Consider the following 22,068-nt stretch of genomic DNA (forward strand, 5'->3'; position numbering starts at 1 on the left):
ACAAAAGAGAGTATATGAAGGTATTCAGCTTTAAAGTCACATGTTTGATTCATAGGATTTGGGTACTGATTTATACAATTGATCAAACACATCTAACTGTTTTGGCTGACAGATCACTCCATAAAAGAAACGTCACTTTCCATCACAGCTACATTGCTGTACAGTGAGGATTTACTGTTAATCTTTTAATTCCACGTTCCAAACTTTTTTCTCCTTAGGAAGATAACAGGGAGCAGCAAGTTCATCCACACATCCGCGATCAAATCCCAACGCTGGACTTCAAAATCCTTATTTCTGAAACACTACTGCATCTGAGTCCACAAAGGTGACATTTTTATCTCTCTAGAGTCAACTGTGTCCACCTGCTGCATCAACGAATGAGTGTGTACATTTTCTTCAGGTCTGCATGAAGTGTTTCTGAGAATCTCAGCTTCCTTTCACACTACATAATTATATTTACCTGTTAGAAACTTGAAAGTTCAAGACTGCACTGAAAGTCTCTGATGGCTTTAGTCTGGTTATGTGCATTTACATTGTATTGGTACTTCTGGCTTGCCGTAGCATGTTTCAAGCAATCTGGCCCCATTCACCTCAGCTGTTAGCCAGAAATCCAAAGTCAGTTGCTTCTCCTGTAACCACACTGGTCATAAGTCCTTCTCAAAACAAGGTAAAGGATAGAATCTAAAATATTTTTCTCTTGAACTAATAGAATTAGTCTTGGTAAAACGTTTAATTAGGTTGTGGTGTACTGCTCTTTTAAGACATAATTTAATCCTAAATTACTTAAAAAACACTTAAATTTAGGTACATTGCTCAGATAATAGGACATATTATGTCTTAAAACGACTGTGCATTGTTTAAAAAAAAGCTGTAAATCTTTAAATTAGGTGGCTTTATAAACATACATACATGCTTATACTTTTGCCCACAAAAATATACAATCCAACAGTCTAAAAACCCTTATTTCTGACTATTTAGACTAGGATTTCACATTTTAAGATAAAGCTGTCAAAATTATATAGAATTAGGAGTAGAAAAACTAGTTTCATTTGAGATTTTACTTAAAACAAGATATTTTCTAGATCAAATGACTCAATTGTCCCAGCAAACTGTTACATCTCAATGAAAAGTTATTAGTAAGTTAGATTTGTCATTTTGTTATTTAGTATATTTAAACGTGAAACTGGACAAAATTACTTGATGTTCCTGTGTACCATTTCTAACAGGAAAGATAATAATTTAACATTGTAGAATTGTATCTACAATTAAAGCTGAGGAGCTTGAAAGCATCAAAGACACTATGATCAATTTAAAAATGTTTTTAGAGATAAATTCATGTTTTTTAATCCACCAGTGTTCTATGGATAAACTAGGCAAAAAGGAGATGTTTAATGGCTAGATGGAGCAGGAAGAGCTCTATTTTAGTTCAAGTATCTTGAAGGCTGTTGTGGGTGCAATTCTCTGTAAAATGGCTGGGTCCTCCTGGATTAAAGACAGGATGCCTCCACTGCCAAGCAGAGGAATCAAGGTTACATACTGTGACCAGAACACCTGCCTATTTTCATTTTTTTACAAAAGCATGATGGGAAAAAATGCCAGTTTTCCAAAAAAAGCAATATGAATGTATTCTTTTTTTTTTTTTTAAAAACGTTGACTTAGGACTTCCTGCAAATTAGCACAGTGAAGCAGTTTGTCATCTAATACATTCTCAGAACCCCCCCCCCCCAATTATATGAGCCCTCTTTTTTTTGTTAGTTTTTCCCCCAAACATCTTTTCAAAACTTGTCCAAGGACTGGAAATGCTGTGATTTCCTTTACTGGCATCAGTGAGTCACTGAAACGTTGAACCAACAACAACAAAGTTAACTTTTGAAGCAACAAATGCCAGAAAAAAAACAGCATTTTTTTAAGGGAAATGTTCAAAGAATGATGAGTATTCAAACTGAAGACAAACAATTTTGATAAAAAGTAACAGATGTTTTCACTGAGAAGGATAATGAAGAACTCCTGCTTCACACTGAATGGCAGACATTTTACTCATAGCTGGAGCAGTTTTCTTTTTGAGAGCGTAACTTTAGGCTGCAGCTCCAATGATCAGGGACGTCTGTGTTGTGTTGGGACATCCCAGTTACCAGGTAGAGTTCAACAATTTTTTCTGTTTTATTGATAAGAAAAAAAGTGGAAGTTAATTTTGATCATAAAGTGCCATATTTTTATGGACCAATACTTCAAACCCAAGTTTTTAAATCTTTGTGTCATTTTAGCCAAATCTGATGTCAGAAAACGTCACTGTTTCCATCAGTTGCCGTTTTTTCAACACTACATCGTCCTCAGTTATTTATTAATATTTACTGTCCTTAATTTGTAAATGATCAAAGTAGTGGCTTTTTACTGATGTACCAGCGGAACAGAGATGGGGCGTTCTTTCTACAGTAATGTTCTTCAGAAACCTGATACCAAGTCTCCTCCTCCTTGCCAGTTGTTGGAATTATGTTGCAGTGGTAGCTGTGTTCGTTTAAGATGCCTCTTGTACAATCGTCAGCCCAGTGTTCAGGAAAACACTCCCATACCATCACACTTCCTCCTCCTCGTCAGTTGACATCATACACTGTGAAGCCATCCTTTCACCTTTTCAACATCGTACAAAGCGTCAAAATGATGAAGCAAAGCTTTTTCTTTTTTTATTGATTGATTCATAACTGCTTCTTCCAGTCAGAAAACCCGGTGGTCCTGGGTTTTCTGGCCTCTGTCTTATTCTTAGATCTTAGTATTGACTTTCTTGCTGTAACTCAACCTGTCAACCTCACAGCTCAAAGTCTTCTCTTCACAGTTAAAACTGAACAGACAGTGAAGCTGTTGTCCGGTCGGCCGCCTATCATGCAGCTGTTACCTCTCAGAAACTTGTCCTCAGAGTCAGTTGTGACTTTGGGTCTGCCAGAATCTGAACCTACGTTCACACAGCCCTCTGCAGCGCACGTTCAAGCGGCTACTTTTAATGTAAAGTCTATGTAATCGCGCATTTTGTGTTCACGCATATTTTTAAGATAGATTTTGGGCTCTACGTACAAAACACACAAAGTTAAATTTAGTTTAGTTTTCTTTTTCTTCATGATTACGCCTCATTTTTGCCTCTTTTCCGTGCTCTGTGTAACTATTATTCCCATTATACGATTGAGCCATTCTTTGATGGCTTCCTGGATTCTTCCAGACTTCTGTGGCACCTTTTGTACATTTTATTGTGTTTTTTTTTGGCTCTGTGCCAATTGTTACCTTTATTCTTCCACAGAATTTCATTTGTTTTCTCTCTTTTCTTCCTCTATTGACTCATGTTAATTTCATCAGGCCAGTGACTTTTGGGATTTCTCCCTTTTGTGCATCCTGCATGTATGAACGCTACAGCTGCACCGTTTATTTTTGCTCGAAGATTGCAACCTTTTGCTTGTCACCGTTCTTCATTGATCATGTAATTCGATTTGTTCAAATTTCAAACATGCTTTCCGGTTTTCACACACAGACACACATCCTTGCCATTACCTGGGAGGGAAAACATTTCTACTTGAGGTTTGTGAGCAGATCCCTGTTGTGTGTGGGGATCGAAAGGACCTCTCTCTCTCAATCATTAGAGACTGACATCTGTGTGGGATTAAAATGTGTGTATTTTTTCATCTCTAAAGAAAGCAGAGGCTCATCATGGAGAAGGTCTCATCTCCCAGCCTCTGCTTCCTTCTCATGTATGAGAATGGACCACCTGTTTCAGTATTCGATGGGAATTTGGGTTGAGCTCGAATAGATGTACAGCTGTGTCTCGGCCTGACACAGATTATGCAACGGGTGATGTAGGGTGTCAGTGCTCCCACCTCAAATTTCACCTCCACTAAGGTTACTGCCACCATGCGCGTACCACGGCCACTCTGCAGGGCTAAAATTTCCTCTAAATTGAAACGGTCTTCTGTTCAGACTGCACCAACATTCAGTCATGAGCTGGATCAACTTGGATGAGGCCTATTGTGTATTTTGTGAATGAATGGGGAGCACACAATGCGGTGGCAGGCAAGCTTAAGAGACAGGAGGAACGCTGCTTTGGGAGAAAAAAAGAATGCCTGACTGGTGAACACCAACAAACGGTAACCACTTCCGCGTCCGGGGGTTGGTGCTTACTCATGAAATAGTAATTCAAAAAAAAAAAAAGAAAAGCAAAGGAAAGGGGGGTGGGACAAGTTAGGTGATTGGCTCTGGGAGTGATGCCTGATTTTTAGACTGTTTTTGATTGGTGGGGAGTTATGGCCTCACCTTAAAGGAGGGTTACTCCAGTTCATTGACAGAGTTTCAGAATATGGGAAGATCTGTGTGCAACATGACACGCCTTTTTTTGTGACAGCCATCATTATAGCCTGTGCAGACATAAACCCTGTTATTCCTGCTGCTTTAGCAACTATGCACCAACATTTTTTGCAGAAGAGCAAACCTATATGATTTGCTCGAAGAAAAAATACTATAAAAATGGGCAAGACAAAGGAAAAGAAAATTGCTGCTTACTTTTGTCCAATAACTTTCCATCCACACACCATGCAGGAGTTTAAGTGTGGCCCCACACTGCAATAGAAAAAAAACAAACAAAAAGAAAGAAAAAAGTATCCCCGTGCAACCGTTAAATCACCTTCCAGCTTATATTCATTTGCAGTCGTGTACACATCCCTACTGTGTGCAGCAGAGCCAACCCCCCATGCCAATTCCAACTTTAACCCCGACCCCTTCCTCCCTTCTCCTCCAGCAAACCTTTAAACTGACTCTAATCGGGGGGCTGTTACACAGCGCTCCTTTTGAATGTTACCCATTGAATGTGTAGCACTTGCTCCAAAACAAAGGGAGCCTGTGTCAAATCCAACTTCAGTGTTTGGTGGGAAAGTGGCTGCGATGAGTTAGTAGCCCACAAAGTTTCTGATCTAACAAAGAAAAATTCATAACTTGGATAAATTCCATGAGAAAGTAACTCTGGGTCAAGCCTTTCAATTGTGTGTTCACTGCCTTTGTGGGTAGAGTTGTGGAAAGTATCAACACAGAGGTCACTGACTCTTGTTTTTCAAAATATCTAAATTCTGAACTTTCCTCAGTTTAGGAGGAGTTGTATGCTGAGAAAATTTTCCCTAAGCTACAGCTAAGATACCATGTCTCCTGGGAGTTTAAATTCCCACTCCGATCATCTTTGTTACAGTGAAATGATGGAGTTTCTACTCAAAATAAAAATAAGTCATTTTCTGTGACATACTTTCTGCCGAACAGCAGGGGTTCATTAGAAATACCCCTCTGAGTGGTGGGCGAGACTGTTGGCATGGAGTAACCCCGCCCTCACATCCTATCATCATCAGTTTACACACTCTTACACCGGCTTACAGCCCCTCACAACCCCAACCTAACATTACCAGTGCAGTAAAAATGGCCAGCAATATTGGAAATGTCCAGCCGTGCTGCTTTGAGCCAGATTTCAGCTCAGACGAGGAAAACAAAGACGTACATAATTCTAGTCGTCTACAAGTGGATGCATCAGAATGGAGAGGAGCAGGGAGCTTCTACATCCCACCTACAAGCTTTTTCCGACAACTTTTTGTTGTTTGCCCCTGACTTGCTATGACTTGAATCACTTTCTATATGTCCTCCCTAATGAGAAAAATGCCACAATAAAAAAAAACACAAAAAATCAATTTTCTTTAACAGACAGCTATCTAGCTGTAAAAGCGAAATGTTTTGCAAGCAAAATAAAATCTTAAACTGTTGGCTATTAACGTAGATTGCCATCTTTATACCACCAAGAAATTACTCAACATCTGGACATAATTTTTTTATTTTATTAAGATAACATATTGAGGGTTTTTTGGACGTTCAAACATTTGTTTGCTTTTTAGTGACAGAATAGTTCTTGTAGCTTAGTGAAGTGTGAGATGTTTCTACATAGACAGACTTTACAGGACAAAACAAAAGTCTGTTGACCCTGAAGACACTTGGAAGGTGATAAATGCATCCAACTCTGGAAATCACTACTGGAGCTCTCAAATCTGTGTGAAAAGAGTTGCCTTCAGCTCACAGGGGGTAGAACGTCTCACTATCTGTTGTTAAGGGGGGGAAAAAAGGGTGAAGCAAAAAAAACGTGTTGAAACCACTGTTTAACATTTTTATTGGTTTGTTTTCAGTGCAAGCTGAGAACGGCAGGTAATAGTCGTTGATGACTAATGCTGTAAGCATCCGAAGCAATCCTAAGAAAACTGTTAAATCTTTTTTCTCGTAATACATAGAAAATGAAAATAAAAACTGTACGGCAGTTCACATACACACAAATACTCATATCTGTTTCACTTCCTTATATGCAGAAAAGCTACTTTTTTCCTGAGACATTTCCAATCATTTGTTAATAATTCTTTTTTTGTGTGTGTATTTACTTAAATAACTATTTACACTATGAAACAGGAGTTGAAGGTTTTTCAAGTTCAGCCATACAACATCGAGTACTGTTTAGATGCATTAGAATTTTATTTAACCTTAATGCTCACTTCTGTAAAATCCTGAGCTCTCAACAACAAACCAGACATCTGATGTTGCATTAATAACCCTTTGATGTCTGGGAGAGTGACAGTGCAAATTTCATGTGAAACTCACAAGATTTGCAGCAAAATCTTGACTAACTAGCTTCTAAAACATTAATTTGGATCCATCAGTGCTGTATTTTAAACATCTTCAAAACTCTGACTGGATTTTGGACATTAATCTGTGCATTTTTACTCCTTAAACGGGACTTAAGAAGCCTTAAAACTGGTCTGTGCACATGTAAAACCTGTAATGTCTGCATTCACATTTGTTCTTTGGCGTTCCTCTGCCTTACTCTAGCGTTCCCAGGGTTCTGTTGTACAACGTCTCCCCTGGCGGATCAGGTGATCAGATGTTTGGGTGTGTCCATGCACTGAGGTTACTATAGGACAAAGAGGCCAAGAGTTTACTGTGTTGCACAAACGTTTTGACAACTCAATTCAACGTGTTGCAGCCAATTTATTACAAAAGTAATGGATTACAGTGAAATAACTTTTACTGTAACAAAGTTGTGTAAAAAGTTCTGTTCTGCTTTATTCATTAACTGTTTAGCAGCTCTTGATTTACAACAGACCCAAAGTGCTCATGGGTAAAGTGCAGTGTTTTTGCTTTTGTAGTAAGAAAAACTTTTGATTATAAAACCTGCTAATGGTTTTAGAAGTTTAAATTAAAATACTTTGTAGTACTTTTTTTTTAAAGGAAACTCTTTAACACACACTGTCAAACACAAACGCATAACCAGATAAGGATTGATTGATTTTTTTTTGGTATAAAATGTTGCTGAAGTCACATTTTTCAACTCGTATATTTGAACAATTTTTTTGTATTTTTTTTACATATTTCTTGAAGCATGTCATGCACGTTTCAATCAGAATTCTGTTGTTTCTGCCAGGGAGGTGTAAATGTCAAGATGAAAGAACACTGACAAAGAACAGCCAGTAATAGCCTGTGCAGGTTGCACCTTCAGAGGAAGTTAAGCCGGCATACTTTGTGAATGAAACACGGACACGCCCTTGTTTGAAGAAGGAAAATAGAAGAGAATTGGACATTTGTCAACAGCAATAAAATGAGCTATCATCCGCTTTGCACACACTCATGCTAAATAATCCAAATTTAAACCTATTTTATCTCAATTTTTTTGTTCAACTGAAAAACAATGCCATAATTAATGCACGTGTGGAGAGTCATTCTAAAATCCCCTTTAAAGATGACTTCAACTCTCGTAATTCTGCCTTAGAAACGATTATTTTGTTATAAACTAAAGCAGATTGTGGCTAAGAATGTTACACAACAAAAAAATATGTTATGGAAGATAATGCATTTAAATTGTCTTAATGCATTTGAAAAACGAATGGATTGAATAAATAAAATCACCCTTGTCTTATTAAAAACATCAAAAAAAAAGTTAAAAGTATTAATATGAATTGCATTCACAGATTTCCATCCATTCTAAAGATTCTATTAGAATGACAATGGAACAAGGAGAGCAGATAAATAAAGACGGGTGCTGCAAGAACTGCAAAATACTGAGAAATGGGGAGGAGTCAACCTCTCGGTGAGAAAATAAAACTTCAAAAAAACAGGCACATTACGCAGCATGGCCTACATAACATTTAGTAAAACTCTTTAAACTAAAGGAAAATGCATTTTAAAGGGTGCATATTTTACGGTGACACTGTGATTTGCGTTGGTTCACTTCATTTATTGAAGAATGTTTGAAAAACTTAATTTTTCAATGAAATAGGCAAATGTACATTTTGTACTTTCTATTCTGTTTAAAGAAAAGCCAACAGTGTTTTTTCAGAATGTATTTTGCATCATTTTTTTTTACCAACCCCTGAATGACCTTGAATGCATTTTGGCAAATCTCTTTCAGAAAACACTCTACAAGTGCGATGTTAGGAAATCCTAGGCTTGGACAAGCTAACCATGGAGAGGCGGCACAGCAGGCAGCAGGTTTGGTTGTGTCAGCTTTTACTTGAAAATGTTTAAATCAAGACGCAGTTTCCATCACCCCCATGTCTCTTAAAGTCTGTCCTGATTACAGCTGTCTTCTATTCCCTGAATCTCCTCATCCATCCTCCTCCAGAATACCACAAAACATCTGACAGCGTTCAACATCTCAACTTCCAGCTTGAGACTAATCATTCTATCTGGTTGTCTTCACCTGCAATTTAGCAAACTCCTCCTACAGGATGGCTCCTGCTCCGTTCCTCTGATAAAACAGCCTGAATATGCTCCCAATCTTACGTCCCACTTCCCTCATCTTATCTCCTGAGCACTCAGGATCTCCCCCTTTCTTCTCTCCATCATGTCAGCCAACCCTCTAGTTCTCCTGTCAAAATCCCCGCATTGCAAAGTTCTTACACTCCTGACTTTCCTTTCTTCTTTCCCCGCTTCCTCCTCTCCTTCTTCAAACAGCAGTGGTCCAATTTCCAATGGCCCCCTGCAGGTCAACAGCAATGGTGATGCTCTCTGTTGGCCCGGGCCAGGACTGATTCAGAATGAAAGTTCTCTTTGTGCTTTGCATGATAGATATGGTTTTGGTTTTATGATGGATCCCTTTCCTGATCCTGAAGCACTGGATTGTGCCCCCCAGTGGTTACATCAGGTGCTTTGTCTCAAAGCTGTTCTTTAACTTTAGACCAAAGAGAATCACAAATACTTCGAATAACTTCAGTCACTTCTCAGAAATTTGTTGCAAAATGCATGTACATGAACTACAGTTTTCCAAAGCCCTCTTTTTGCAGGACAAAACTAAAGTCACCTGGAAATGCAGAGAAAACTCATTATGAGAAAAGTCAATTAAGATATTTAGCAGAAAGTTCAGTTGTGGTTCTTCAAAGAACACCTGACCTCAACAAGGGTGGGGCATCATCTGAAGATAAAAGGATCATTGTGAACTGTATAAAATGCAAATATGTCTATTTATGATTAGGAGCCATAATAATATCAAGAAGATAGCATCATTTTCTTTTATTTGTTATTAATATCTTAAATATACCTATGTATTTTTTTTTATGTCACTTTAGTTTGCTTTATTGCTTAAAATTCTTTGAAATAAGCCAATTAATCATTATGTATGCGAACAGTACAGAAATAAATACCGGATGCAATGATTCGCTTTCCCCACGATGAGATTTGTTGGTCACAGTTTTGTTTGGATTCAATCTACAATTTGTGTATTAAAAAATAACAACAAAGAGCGAAAACAATACATTTAAAAATTATTTTTTTAATTAGCAAAAAGCTTTTCAGTTAGCTTAAATTAAGCCTTGTGTAATGTAACAAAGCATCCACCCATCATTTTTCCTAACTCGCTGTATCCCTATCTGGGTCACAGGAGGAAGGGGTTGCTGGAGCCTGTCCTGGCCACTGTTGGGCGAAGGCGGTGTACACCCTGGACAGATCGCCAGTCCGTCCCACACTGTGTAATAAAACAATATTTTAACTAAATCATAAGAATTGGTTTTAAATTAAGAATCATTCCTAAAGATATATAAGATGATAGTTTTATCCCTTAAAAACATGATATGGCTGTTTCAAACTGTTTTAAAGTACGAAGCAAAACAATGGAAAGACCCACTTTCACTTACAAAGCTGTTTCCCAAGAGCTATATTAAGTTGACAGCAGTTTTATCTTAATTACATGCTGAAAAAGGCCCTTGTGCTTTCTCCTGAAGGAATGGTGTGAGAATGTCATTGTTGGAGTTGGAAGGAAAGATTTTTGGTTTTGGCACATTCTCCCAAAGTCAGGCCTGTTAAAATGTGATGATGGGAACTTAGACGTCCTGCTTTGCTTTCATTTAGCGACTTCAGCTTTTACAAAAGTGAAAGGACAGAGGCATAATGCACTCACCAGGTCCATTAATATCCACCTTTTTTCCCAAATATGCAATATAGTACAGCAACTTTGCTGTGATTTCATATGCTTCAAGCTTGAAAGGAAGTTATTTTTGATTACTGGTGAGGCCAAGAAAAAATATGGTTCAAATATATTATTCATCCCATATAAAACTGCACGCTGCCTCTTTGTGTTTTTTTTTTCCAGGAAAACTAAAGACATGACTTTTCATGACAGGTTTCTTTCAGTGCATCAACTTCTTTTGTTTTTATTTATACTTTTTTCTGTTTTTATAAAGACAAAAAAAGAAGTAAAAGCACTTTGTTTGAAGACAGTGTATTGTGCATTAAAAAGACAAATAGCACACAGCATTGCTTCCCTTTCAGCAGAATAAGCTCAAAAAAGGACAGAAAACTCTGTTCCTGTTTTTTCATGTCTGCGATGCATCGAGCGGAAAGGTATTTGAGCATCAGCTCAGGCAGATGAGAGGCACAAAAAGTCTTGGCTGCTGACAGGAGTTCCCATCGCACAGGACATCACCGAAAACAAGCGTTTGTGTGCAAGCAGAGACTGTGTTGAGTCTAAAAGAACATCACGCCAAACTGTTTACAACAGGAAAACAGACAGACATACAGACACAAACAAAATACACATCTGTGTTGCCACAAGCACTGCTGAACACAAGCTGCTGTGTGTAAAGGGGCGGTATTACTAATTATCTTTATTTAGGAAATTTATAAAGAATAGTCATTACAACAAAAATGAAGCTAGAACAGAAACGTTGGAGCAGTGATGTTTAAAAATAAAAAGGTAAGGTATGAGCAACAGAAACGTGAATGCTTGAGAAGCATTTTGCGAATTTGACCTCCTTTACCCTTAGGCACAACAGCCCTTATGAGTGGATACAGGCTGTCTGCAGGAAAAAAATGTGTAAATCTGCATGTGGCACACAGTTGACCCTTGTGAATCTCTAGCTCGGTGAGCCTGCGGAGCGAAAATGTTCATAGACATTTTATTCTACGGGCATACTGCGGGCGACAGGTCGTAGTGAGCACTATTATGACACGAAACCTCACCCAAACCTTGCGCACTGCACAGCAAGCTGGTCAGTTCCATTTACGAGATAAGTGTCTGCTCCTTGCATACAGCCTGACTGTTTCTGACGAGGATATTGGACAATCCGAGTGTAGTTTGCGTGGACATCCTAGATATGGGTTTATACATATCACTTGCATATGGACGTGTGGCATATGAACACCGTATGACAGCATCATCTCTGCGTCATAAGTGCGTGCAATTTCCATCATCCTCATGAATACTTCCCGATGCATTTTCATAACATCCCTGAAGCCCAGTGTATACTTCACGACGATCAGCCATGTCATCACCACAATTATGCAGTCTAGTTCATACTAACGTTGGCTGGTTTTACTTGTGACTGTCCGCGATAACGGCAATGAACTTCTGAGAGGCGTTTGTACTTTTCAAGCTATGCGATTGTCTCCAGGATTTATATGTAACATGGACATCCTGATCACACACTTGCTGTGTCTGTGAATGCGCAGGTACACCATGAAACAGAGGAGGAAAGGGTTTATTCATCTGCTAAACAGAGGCTAAAAATACCTTAAAACTAAAATAAAGAGGTGAATGTCCTTCGTGCTGCAAGATATGAGATATATGGTACATCTATCCAGTAACTTGCTCTATTTTATATCTAGTTGTCTGCTCTGTGTGTGTGTGTGTGTGTGTGTGTGTGTGTGTAAAGTTTGTTTTTTTTCTTAAAGTTTTCATCATCTTCAGTGCCAAAAATACATTTTTCTGGACAGTTTGCTCCATTATCACCCACTCAAATTACTTTCAATAAATTCCAGTTTATTGATTTGCATGTGATTGCACTGCGGATGTAAAATTCCAGTTGTGGATGATGTCGTAAGAATCAGTGCGATTCCTCTCTGATGGACCTGCGACCAACACAAATCGCCTGGACGTACAAACCAGGGGCCTCATTTATAAAACTTTGCGTAGGATTTGCGTCAGAAGTGGCGTACGGATGAAACATAGGACGTGCGTACGCACAGAAATATTCGGAGTTATAAAACCGCACGCACGCACATCCTACGCATCTTTCCCTTAATAAATCACAACCAATTCTAAATGCTGCGCAGCTTTTGCGGCCTCATGACACGCCCATAGTTGCCCATAAATAGTCCGTGAAACGCCCACAAATGAATATTCATTGATTGCGAAACCATGGCAAACACAGAGAGGAAATCAAAAAAACGTAACTTCACTCAATGTGAAGAAGAAGTTATCGTTGGCGAGGTGGAAAAGAGGAGAAAAGTGTTGTTTGGAGGCCACAGTGTGGGCATTACTAATGCCAAAAAGGCACGTGAGTGGCAGACGGTTGCAGACGCCGTAAATGCTGTAGCCTCACAACCTCGGACCGTGGCCGAAATAAAAAAGAAAAGGTCGGACATCAAAGTCAAGGCAAAAAAACGTCTAGCGCTGAAATCCCCCCCCCCCCCCCCACCACACACACACACCCGTGTCTGCCACGGGTGTGGGGGAGGGGGGGGGGGACACCGGAGCTGACCCCTCCTGATGAGAGACTGGCGGCAATAATTGGGGAATCCCTTTTAAGAGGAGTGGTGACTGAGGCGCAGGGGGACACCGACGCGCCAGATGCACCGGGTGACACCCCCCCAAAAGCCCGCAGAGGAAGTCGGAACCGGCTCATAAGCCACTCGTCCTCGTTTGCCAACAAGTCTCCTTGCTGTCTAGATCAGTGTTTTTCAACCTTTTTTGAGCCACGGCACACTTTAACCTTGACAAAAATCCCGCGGCACACCAGCATCACAAAAAAAAAAAAAAAAAAGCAGAAACTCATAGTCTGTTTTGATCTACAGCCCCCCCCCCCCCCCCCGGCAATCTGACGTGCATTTTTGTGATAATTGTGGCAGAAAAAGCAGGAAGTTGCAGATGTTTTTCTAAAAGATGTAATAAAAGTTAAGTTACATACAAACTGTATGTTCGTTGTGTTTTCAAAACGCTGTCCCTTTAAGCCAATGCATCATGGGAGATGTAGTGTGAAAACTGTGAGAAAACGGCAGAAAGACTCGCGTCTCTGAGCTTCATGGTTTTGTTCACTTGTTCCACGGTCTGATACCGGATTCTGTGGAAAGTTACACCGCTAAAGACGAGCTTTAGCTGGTGTTTTTGTCGGAACTGAGTGAGTTATGAGCTAAATTGGAACAAGGAAGTGGAGACTTTAACCACTTCTGATTGGTCAGACTGATGACATGTGATTAAGCCTTCAAGAATGATTGGTGGAGTCGTGGAGACAGTAAAAGCTGCGGGACTTTTCCTTACACAGTTATAGCTGCAGCTATTTCGCGTCATTCTTATCAAAATGTCTTTAATAGAATCAAATAAAAACAAAGAAAAAAGTATTTTATGATCGTTTATATTCCTAACTACTCAGTGTTTTATCAGGGCCAGTTTGGATGAACAAAGAGCTGATTTCCTGGAGATGGGAAATGCTTTTAGATCAGTTAATGAGGGCAATTTTCCACGGCACACTTGACCATCTCCCACGGCACACTAGTGTGCCGCGGCACACTGGTTGAAAAACACTGGTCTAAAGATGCGTTCACTCCGAATTCTTTCATTTGCCACATCTTTTAAGAGCGCAAGATCAGCCATTGTGCGTCATTACGCATTGTGATGGGGCATTTTATTTCCATCTATTTAATTGCATCTGACAAGCTACAGATGTCGGTAATAATCGACGTGGAAATGGGAAATTGTTCAGCGCAAATGTAATTTCTTGTTGCTTTCTGCATGGTTGAGACATACGCCAAACATTGTTTTATCAAAAATAAAACAAACTAAAGGCATATGCATGAATACCATAATTCTGTAGCTTATGAAGAAATGTTTTACTATGAAACAACTTTCCCCAGTGGACAATTAATGCATCTCTCTCCATCTATCCATCTGTCTGTCTGATTGCACCTATATCTGCTCCGCCAGACGGACACATTGACGGGAATGTCAGTTTGGCACATTATTTCGTTCTGTTAAATATATTATTTATGAGGATGAAGGACCGCACATTTTCCCGTCAAGTTTGCTTTTTATAATCTCAACTATTGCGTAGAGAGTGGCGTACGCCTTCTTTTGTGCGTACGCAATGTTTATAAATGAGGCCCCAGGTCTTAAGGTGGCCGCACGAGCCTCTAAGGAACTGCGAGACGTACCTGCGCTCCCCTTGAGATGCAGCCACTCCCCTATGCGATCCTCTGTGGGCTCGAACAACCAGAAACCCACGGTACTCATACGGCTCAATCCCCCATAATAGTGCATGTGACTCAGGCTGGAGAGCTATTTAACAGCACTACACTATTTAACGTTGCCCGATCAACTTTCATATGAAAAACTTGTCTTCACAAGATTTTATTTATAAAGGTTAGTTTTTTTTCTGCTAAAGGTTTCTTTCTTTCTTAGGATGCCCCATAACTGGCAGAAAATTCTAGAAAAAGATAACAGTCAGAGTAGGACTGAAGATCTCGAACAGTAAATCCCACCCACATAGTTTAGCTTTGACCATAAAACCACATTAGTGCCCCCAACAGAAATACTGTTCATGTGTTTAGCAGAGGTGATGCACCGACGGAATAAAGCGACCTTTCCATAGCACCTAAAATGAGTCATAACTGGAAAAAAGAAAGGGTTGGATGGAATCTCTATAAGAAAATAAAAGTTTAAGTTAGTGCAACACAAATTTAATTCCAGACAACATTGACAGCCAAGTAGATCCTTGATAAGGAGATGTTGCCTCTTAAACCACCTGAAAATACCCACATTTACACATTATTATAATAAAATAAGTTTTAAACATCTTTGTAAATTAATGTAAATGCTGTTTAGGATATTTTGACACATCTGGGCTGTAGACAAAAATAGAAGACACCATTTTTGATTGTATGCAGCATGGTCAGTAACACTCCGACTGGATAGTTTTTAATCAAAGTGCCACCGCGTTCAGTTCAAGTCAAAACGTAGTCAGTGGAGCTGAAAAGAAACTTCTCAAAAACAGGAGATGCACAACCAGTTCCCTGCAGAACCGTTGCATCTTTTTTTTAAATCTCCCAGTCTTGTAATGAAACCAGCAACTCAAAATTTAAAGTTACATAACTCAAGGAGCTTGTAGGAGAAGAAAAGTGGACAAGATCATAATAAAACATGAAAATGGCTTGACTGTCGCAGACAGACACCTCTGTTTTTTATTGTGCACAATAAAGGCAGCCCAATGAAACAGACATAAAAGCTGTGGAAACTCCCCCCACACTACTGGATTTACTTGTGTCTTCCATTGTGAAGCCTCAGTGTGAAGAAAGACGTATCAACAAAAGAGCAACCAAACATGACCAAAGAATATGTTTATGAATCTTTGAACCATAATAATTGGAGTATGGTAAAACAGAAAGGCAGGAAATGCACCACATGAAGTCACATCATAAAACTGCAGCAGGAATGCAGTTAAAGCCTTTAAGGCAACATGTGCATGCCACCATTTTGACCAGTGGGATTAGAAATCACACAAAGAATAATCCCTTAAAGTCAAGTGTGCTATTCAAACAGCGCATCAGAATGGTTTATACTGGCATTGTTTGCTTTTATTTTACAGCTTTTAGTCCGACAACAGAGCTTTAAGGAGTGGAAACGTGCAGATCATAAAGAAAGGAAATGAACACCAGGTGTGCAGGGTGGAGCAAAGATCAGGTGAGGCTCAAGATCCTTTTTTTTTCTCCACTGCTGTGCGAAACGTGGCACAAACTAGGAAACAGTGGTGCAAATATTTGATGTAGCATCATACATGCCATTCAGTTGGATGTATTTGAGGTGATGTAGACCTATCCATAGTTTGAATCCTGATTAACTCCATAAAGATTTGTGGAACTGTGTGGCGGCTTCTGTCAGAGCTTAATCATAAATGATCTATAAAAAGGATGTGAAATCTCAATCTCTCACACTTTCCAGTGTCATTCGCAAAACAAACCCTTAACCTGGTTTCATATCCGCCCGTGTGTTCATGAAGTTGTTTTTTTTGGGCGCCAAACAACGGCACTGTGACTATGAGCTTGTGATATTCCGACATTACTCCACTTGTCATATTTTTACTGCTCACTAGTTTTTTTTATTATGTCCCATATAAGAAATCTTGGCTCAGAAAGACAAGATTGCTATCACGATTCCTCTTTCTTATTGTGCCTTTGAGCAAAAATGTTGCCTCCACCACATACTGAAAAGCTCACCAAAATGCGCACACACCTAGTATTCGGTGAAAAATGAATTTTGGGCAAAGCGAACAACCCGTCCCAAAAACAAAACAACAACAAAAACGTTCCCCTCACAGTGGGACAAACCTTCAAAATATAAATCAAAATCTCGTATGAAGCTCAAGAAAATATTTTTAAATCTACCAACCAAAACACACAGGAACATTTTGAAGTTATTATGGGATGGCCAGAGGACCTATGGTGGCCCTTTTGTTTTAGACTGTGAAAATTGGCAATGTTCACTGTCACACAATATAGAAGAAGACAACTTTAGTTCTCGACAAAATTTCACACACGCCACATTTCTGGTCTTCAATCACAGCGAAAGTTTTGTTGACCTTAAACCTTGGGAAGATGCCGCCATATTGAGTAAAAAACATCTTCAATACCATCTACAAAGTTAAATTCCTCTTAGGAATTTGGATCTGTCTCCTCCTAACTCTTATAGCATCATCAGGAAGATACGTAGAAAAAAATGTTGGTATTAGAAGTTTTAGATTAAGCGTTAGCGTGGCGAGCGCTCAAAGTGGCGTTCCCCTGTTTTTAGCACATTTTTTGCTGGAATGTTGTGAACATTTAATCCACAAAACCCTGACTCAAGCTGTACGAAATATTATGACATATGTTTGAAGAATGTGGGCGTGGTTAACAAAACAACCTCCAAGGAAATCCAAAAGTTTCCTTCATTTAACACATACATAGATCTGTTCGTCAGGTAACGAAAACAAACAAATGGTTGCCATGAAGATAAAACTAACAGGAAAGCCACCATTTTGAAAAAACTGTTAGTTTTTTCATGAATTTGTTACTTGCAGCTGTGGCCAGGGTGGCAGAGGGGGAGGCTGAAGGGCCAAACCGCTGAGCAGCCATTTAGGTTGGTCATGGGGGGCAGAGAGGGTAGGTGGCACCTGCGCGCTGCTTTAATTTTTCCTCTGTCACTAAATTTTTTAAAAATGTGATTTTTTTTCTAATTGGTAAAATCCTCATATTTTTTTATTTTAATCTTGATGCGGCAGCAATTTGATGGATGATGCTCATCCTGAATTCCAGTTTGCTTACATTACTTAAAAAAACTCTATGCAAAGAAAACAATGTATTAATTTTCATGGCCTGTATGCCATCTTGCTACATTAGAAATAAATCAATTACCACATTGTTGAACTTGTTTTGTGATTGTGGTCTTAATGACTTTATGCTTTTGCAAACCAGAAGATTTTTTTCTGGAAAATGGGACAATTTCTAAAACTTTTACCTTCTTAGTTTTTATCCTCCTGACTTAAAAAGAAAAAAATATAAACTTTAGACAGGAATAAGAGAAATTCCATCAAGTTTATTAAAAGGAAACAAGAAGTTGCTGCACCTAATCGGCCTGTGAGGGCCAAGTAAAATAATTCAAAGTCATGGTTTGTATTTTGGAACCAAAACAAATTTTTGCTATCGCACCTTTAATGATTTGTGAATATTTAGGTTAAAAAAGGTAAATAAAAATGTATACTTTTACATCTGATTGCTATTGCACTGTTTGTGTGGTTCCAGAAGAAAAAGACAGGAAGTCAAGAAGCTAAAGAAAAGAAAGAAAAATTAGAATTTAAATGAAAACCAATTGGGCCAAACCAAAAAAAAACAACACATGTCCTATAATACAGTTGACTGGGTAAAAACAGCTGATACTCAGGAGTATGATCTGTTTTCTGAGGTGAACCTTATCTCATATTACTTTTCTGAATATTCATATTGTTTGTATTTTTGTGTAATATCTTCTTTTTACCCAAATGTTATATAGAGTGAGTCATCAATAGGAAACAAATGAAGTCCCTTTCAGGATCCATTTGTGAAATATTCATGAAGTGTGCTCTTCATGCACACTAAAACAGCTGAAAAAAAACCAAGAAAATCCTTTAGACGTTGGTATGACTGACTTGACTCATGCTCCAGCCTGATGGACTTCCTGACCTTTAGGTCACCTAATCTGCTCTGGGTCGGTGTCATCCACGGACTAATAAAGTCAATATGAAATTAGATCTACTGTACGTATTTAAAAATAGCATCAAGGCTTTTCCCACGGACATGATGTTACTCTCATCTGTCGCTGAGACGACCACATCATTGCCAGACGTTGCAGTTCAAGTTACAAAGTTCCCAGATATTGTGAAAAAAAAAAAAATCTGATTTTTATGAGGCGTTTTGTAATAAACAGTTTAAAAATACACAAACTTTTTGTTATGCGGTTAATCCTAAATTGATGACAGTGAACAGATATATAATAAACACAATTTATATAGTTTTTCCCCTTTTCTCCAATGCAGCATAGAAAATAAAAGCACAGATCTCCTTTATAAAATAAACGCACTGGTTTTGCTTTAATTCAAAATATAAACTCCTTGAGATTCCTTTAAGAAATATTTTTTTATCCTATACATTCCCTTTTTTTCTTTTAATTTAAATGAAATAAGCATCTTTTTACTTCCCACCTAATAAGGTCTAATGGAGTTTTGCTCAGAGGATGTGATCAGTTTTGTTTTCTGCAACAGTTTTAAAGAATTACACAAAGAAGGAGCTCGAAATGTCAGATGTGACGTGGTCAAAGATTAACAAACCCAGCAACAATATTCAGTGTGTGACAGCTGATATGGGTGCTCCAAATTTAGAGCTGAGGGAAAACGTCCAGAAACTGTGTCACAATGAGTTTACCACCACGGTTTTAACAGTCACCTTTGTTTTAAGGTTTGGTAACCGTCTTATGCAAGCTTTGATCTCCCATTAATCTCCATTTTTGCTTAGTGAAAGGCCAAGCTGTGACTTTAAAAGCAGGTGTTTCCTTTCCTCTTTTCAAAAGAGATTTAGATTTTAGAATACACAGTTATGATTCACTGATCTTGTTAAACTATAAAGAGTATTAATGGAACTCATACTGCATTACAGCTGGATTTAGTACTGCTGGTCATAAATTGTAACAAAAAAAAAAACTGGTTAGGTTCCCTTTTAAAGCAGATTGGGCATATTTTTTTTTGGACATTTTAGGCATTTCAGTTCCAAAAAAGACACGTTCATTTGCATTTTCTGGGATTTCCGGTTTACTCATGCAGGTTTGAGCATCCATCTATTCAGCGAATGTTTAGGTTGTTTTGCCAAAATGAGCGCAGCATCTTTCTAGTGTTTAGATAGACACAAGTTGTTATTTTAAGTTTTTTCATCTTTCTATTAAGCAAGCTTTTAGCCAATACAAACATTCTTTCCGGGTGACTTGTGGATACATGTTGCGACACAAACCTGAATCTCCGGTAATTCCAAGTTCTTCTTTTATAGTATTTTATTCTTAAATTACACTGGATTTATTGCTCTTTTTATCCAGTAAATTTACTGCAGAGACAATGAGAGAACATCCTCTGAGGAATGCTGGCACCTAAATGTCAGCATGCTTGAGACCGAGCTCGGTGAAGAGTTTGCTACTGTCTCTGCGTTCACCATGGCGATTTAGATCCAAGAGGGCCATCCTGGACTCATCGCCTTCTTAGAGTTCACTGAGGTTTTTGCTCCCATGGGGATTTCTAAGGAATCAAGTTCATGGGCAAAATAAATCCACAATGAAATATTCCCCATTGGGCAGTTTGAAGGCTGAGCCTGAACAGTTTGGTGGAAAGAAAAGCCGGTGTTTACAATGGACTTATCTCCTCCATGTCTGTGAGGAGAACAAAAAAATAAATAATTTCAGGCTGCAGTAAGAAACAATTTCTAGGTATTTCGGCACGGCGGTATGTGATACTGTAACATGGTGTGAGAAGAATTGTATTCACTGCACCCACAGCCCTGAAAAGCAAACAGGAGGACCTGAACGGCACACACTGGGTTTTCTGATATCACATGTGACTGTTTCAGTCCGTGAGCAAATCCTTGAAAACAAACAAGAGAAATAACAATGAAAAAGGTTCTGGTTGGCTGAGGAAGGGGGCTGGATCCCATCCCGGCTTGATGAAGTGAGAAGCGGGGTTACCCCGTCTAAGATGTAATCTACATTCAGCCTCAGGGCCAGCACTCGCCCACAGAGCATCTCAGTGTGGTCCAAAATGGTCTGAATATGAAGCCACAAACTAGAAAAATAAAATACTACATCTTAGTAATTAGGGAGGAAAGCAAGAAAAAGAAAACAAAATCTAGACGAGCAATTTTGTAAAAGTCCTGCAGTGAGCAAAAAGACTAAAACAAGTTTAACTGTTTCGTTACATCATAAAGAAAGATGTTTTTGGAAGCAAATTCTCACTCTAATTGCTGCCATTTTTAAACTCAGCATATATTACAGCACTTTTTGAATTTTCAAGGATGTTTGGGGGGAAAAACTGGACCTAAAGTTAAAACATTTTTGCTTCAACAGTCATCAAATCAACTTTGCTTCTTACTTTTCAATAATAAACTATTTTACTGGTTGAAGTTGACACAACTTAGCAGTAAAGAGAAGTAATTATCCCTTAACTGGACTGGACTATATGTGTTGGGTTCCAGATCTTTCTGTTGATTTTGAATTTACCAAAAAAAAAAAACTTTTTGTGATATAAATCTCATGATTACGTGTGGCAGACGCTGGAACCCGGAACTCGAGGTAATTTATGCTTCCAACATATTTAATGCTTTCTCAGCGGTGTAGTAGTGTTCATAGGCAGGAACGATGACATCAGTATTCTTGCCGATACTGCGTGGCGTTGGAGTAGGATCTAAAGCGAGGCGAATGGTCTCCGATCCCGAAGAGGTTCTTTGACTGGAGTCTTGAAGGACAGGACGGCAAGAGACAGGAGGGTGGATGGATAGAGCAAAGAGGGGAGAGAGTGCCGGTGTGTTAAAGTTCCCCTGAACCTTAAGGGATGTCATTAAAAACGGAATGTACCATCGTTGTGTATAAGCGCATCATGAGGTGTTCGTAAGGCTTTTGTAAGTTGCATGTAGTCATGACGTACAGGTGATGCTGTTGTACGGTGCCCTCACGCCACATTTTAGCAGTTGCTAAGGTGAGTGGTTGGCAACTTACTATTTCTTGGATTTGGGTGGGTTGAAAAAATGAAAAATCGATTTGACACGTTTGCTTGCGTCTCAACTACTTCACCCTTACTTGCCCGTGTGTGTTGTATGTGCTCACCATGACTTGTCGGACTCAGCATGCATTTAGAAGAAATTGTGTATGAATATTGTTGCTCAAAAGGCTCACCAAGCGTTGCACTACCTTGATATTTCTTTTCTTTTTTTCAATTTTTTTCCTGCGTGTCCATCTGTAAGGGCAGTTGTGAGTGTTTATTGGGTCTGAACCAAAATATCAAA

General features: G+C 38.9%; 1 long non-coding RNA gene across 3 annotated transcripts in view; it reads left to right on the forward strand.

The window, feature by feature from the left end:
- The first annotated feature begins 574 nt into the window (after positions 1-574).
- The window catches only part of LOC105354691, a 28,779-nt gene continuing 7,285 nt past the window's right edge, over positions 575-22,068 (forward strand). For 2 of the 3 annotated variants that reach the window (XR_002290820.2, XR_002290821.2), the window contains exons 1-3: positions 575-667; positions 8,453-8,532; positions 16,113-16,207. This is a non-coding gene — a long non-coding RNA (uncharacterized LOC105354691). Of the gene's footprint in view, positions 668-8,452; positions 8,533-9,919; positions 10,008-16,112; positions 16,208-22,068 lie in introns of all 3 variants that reach the window. The other variant, XR_002873923.1, reaches the window with a different exon arrangement.

The sequence above is a fragment of the Oryzias latipes genome, chromosome 9 (assembly GCF_002234675.1).
Source record: "Oryzias latipes chromosome 9, ASM223467v1".
Classification (NCBI taxonomy): Eukaryota; Metazoa; Chordata; class Actinopteri; order Beloniformes; family Adrianichthyidae; genus Oryzias; species Oryzias latipes.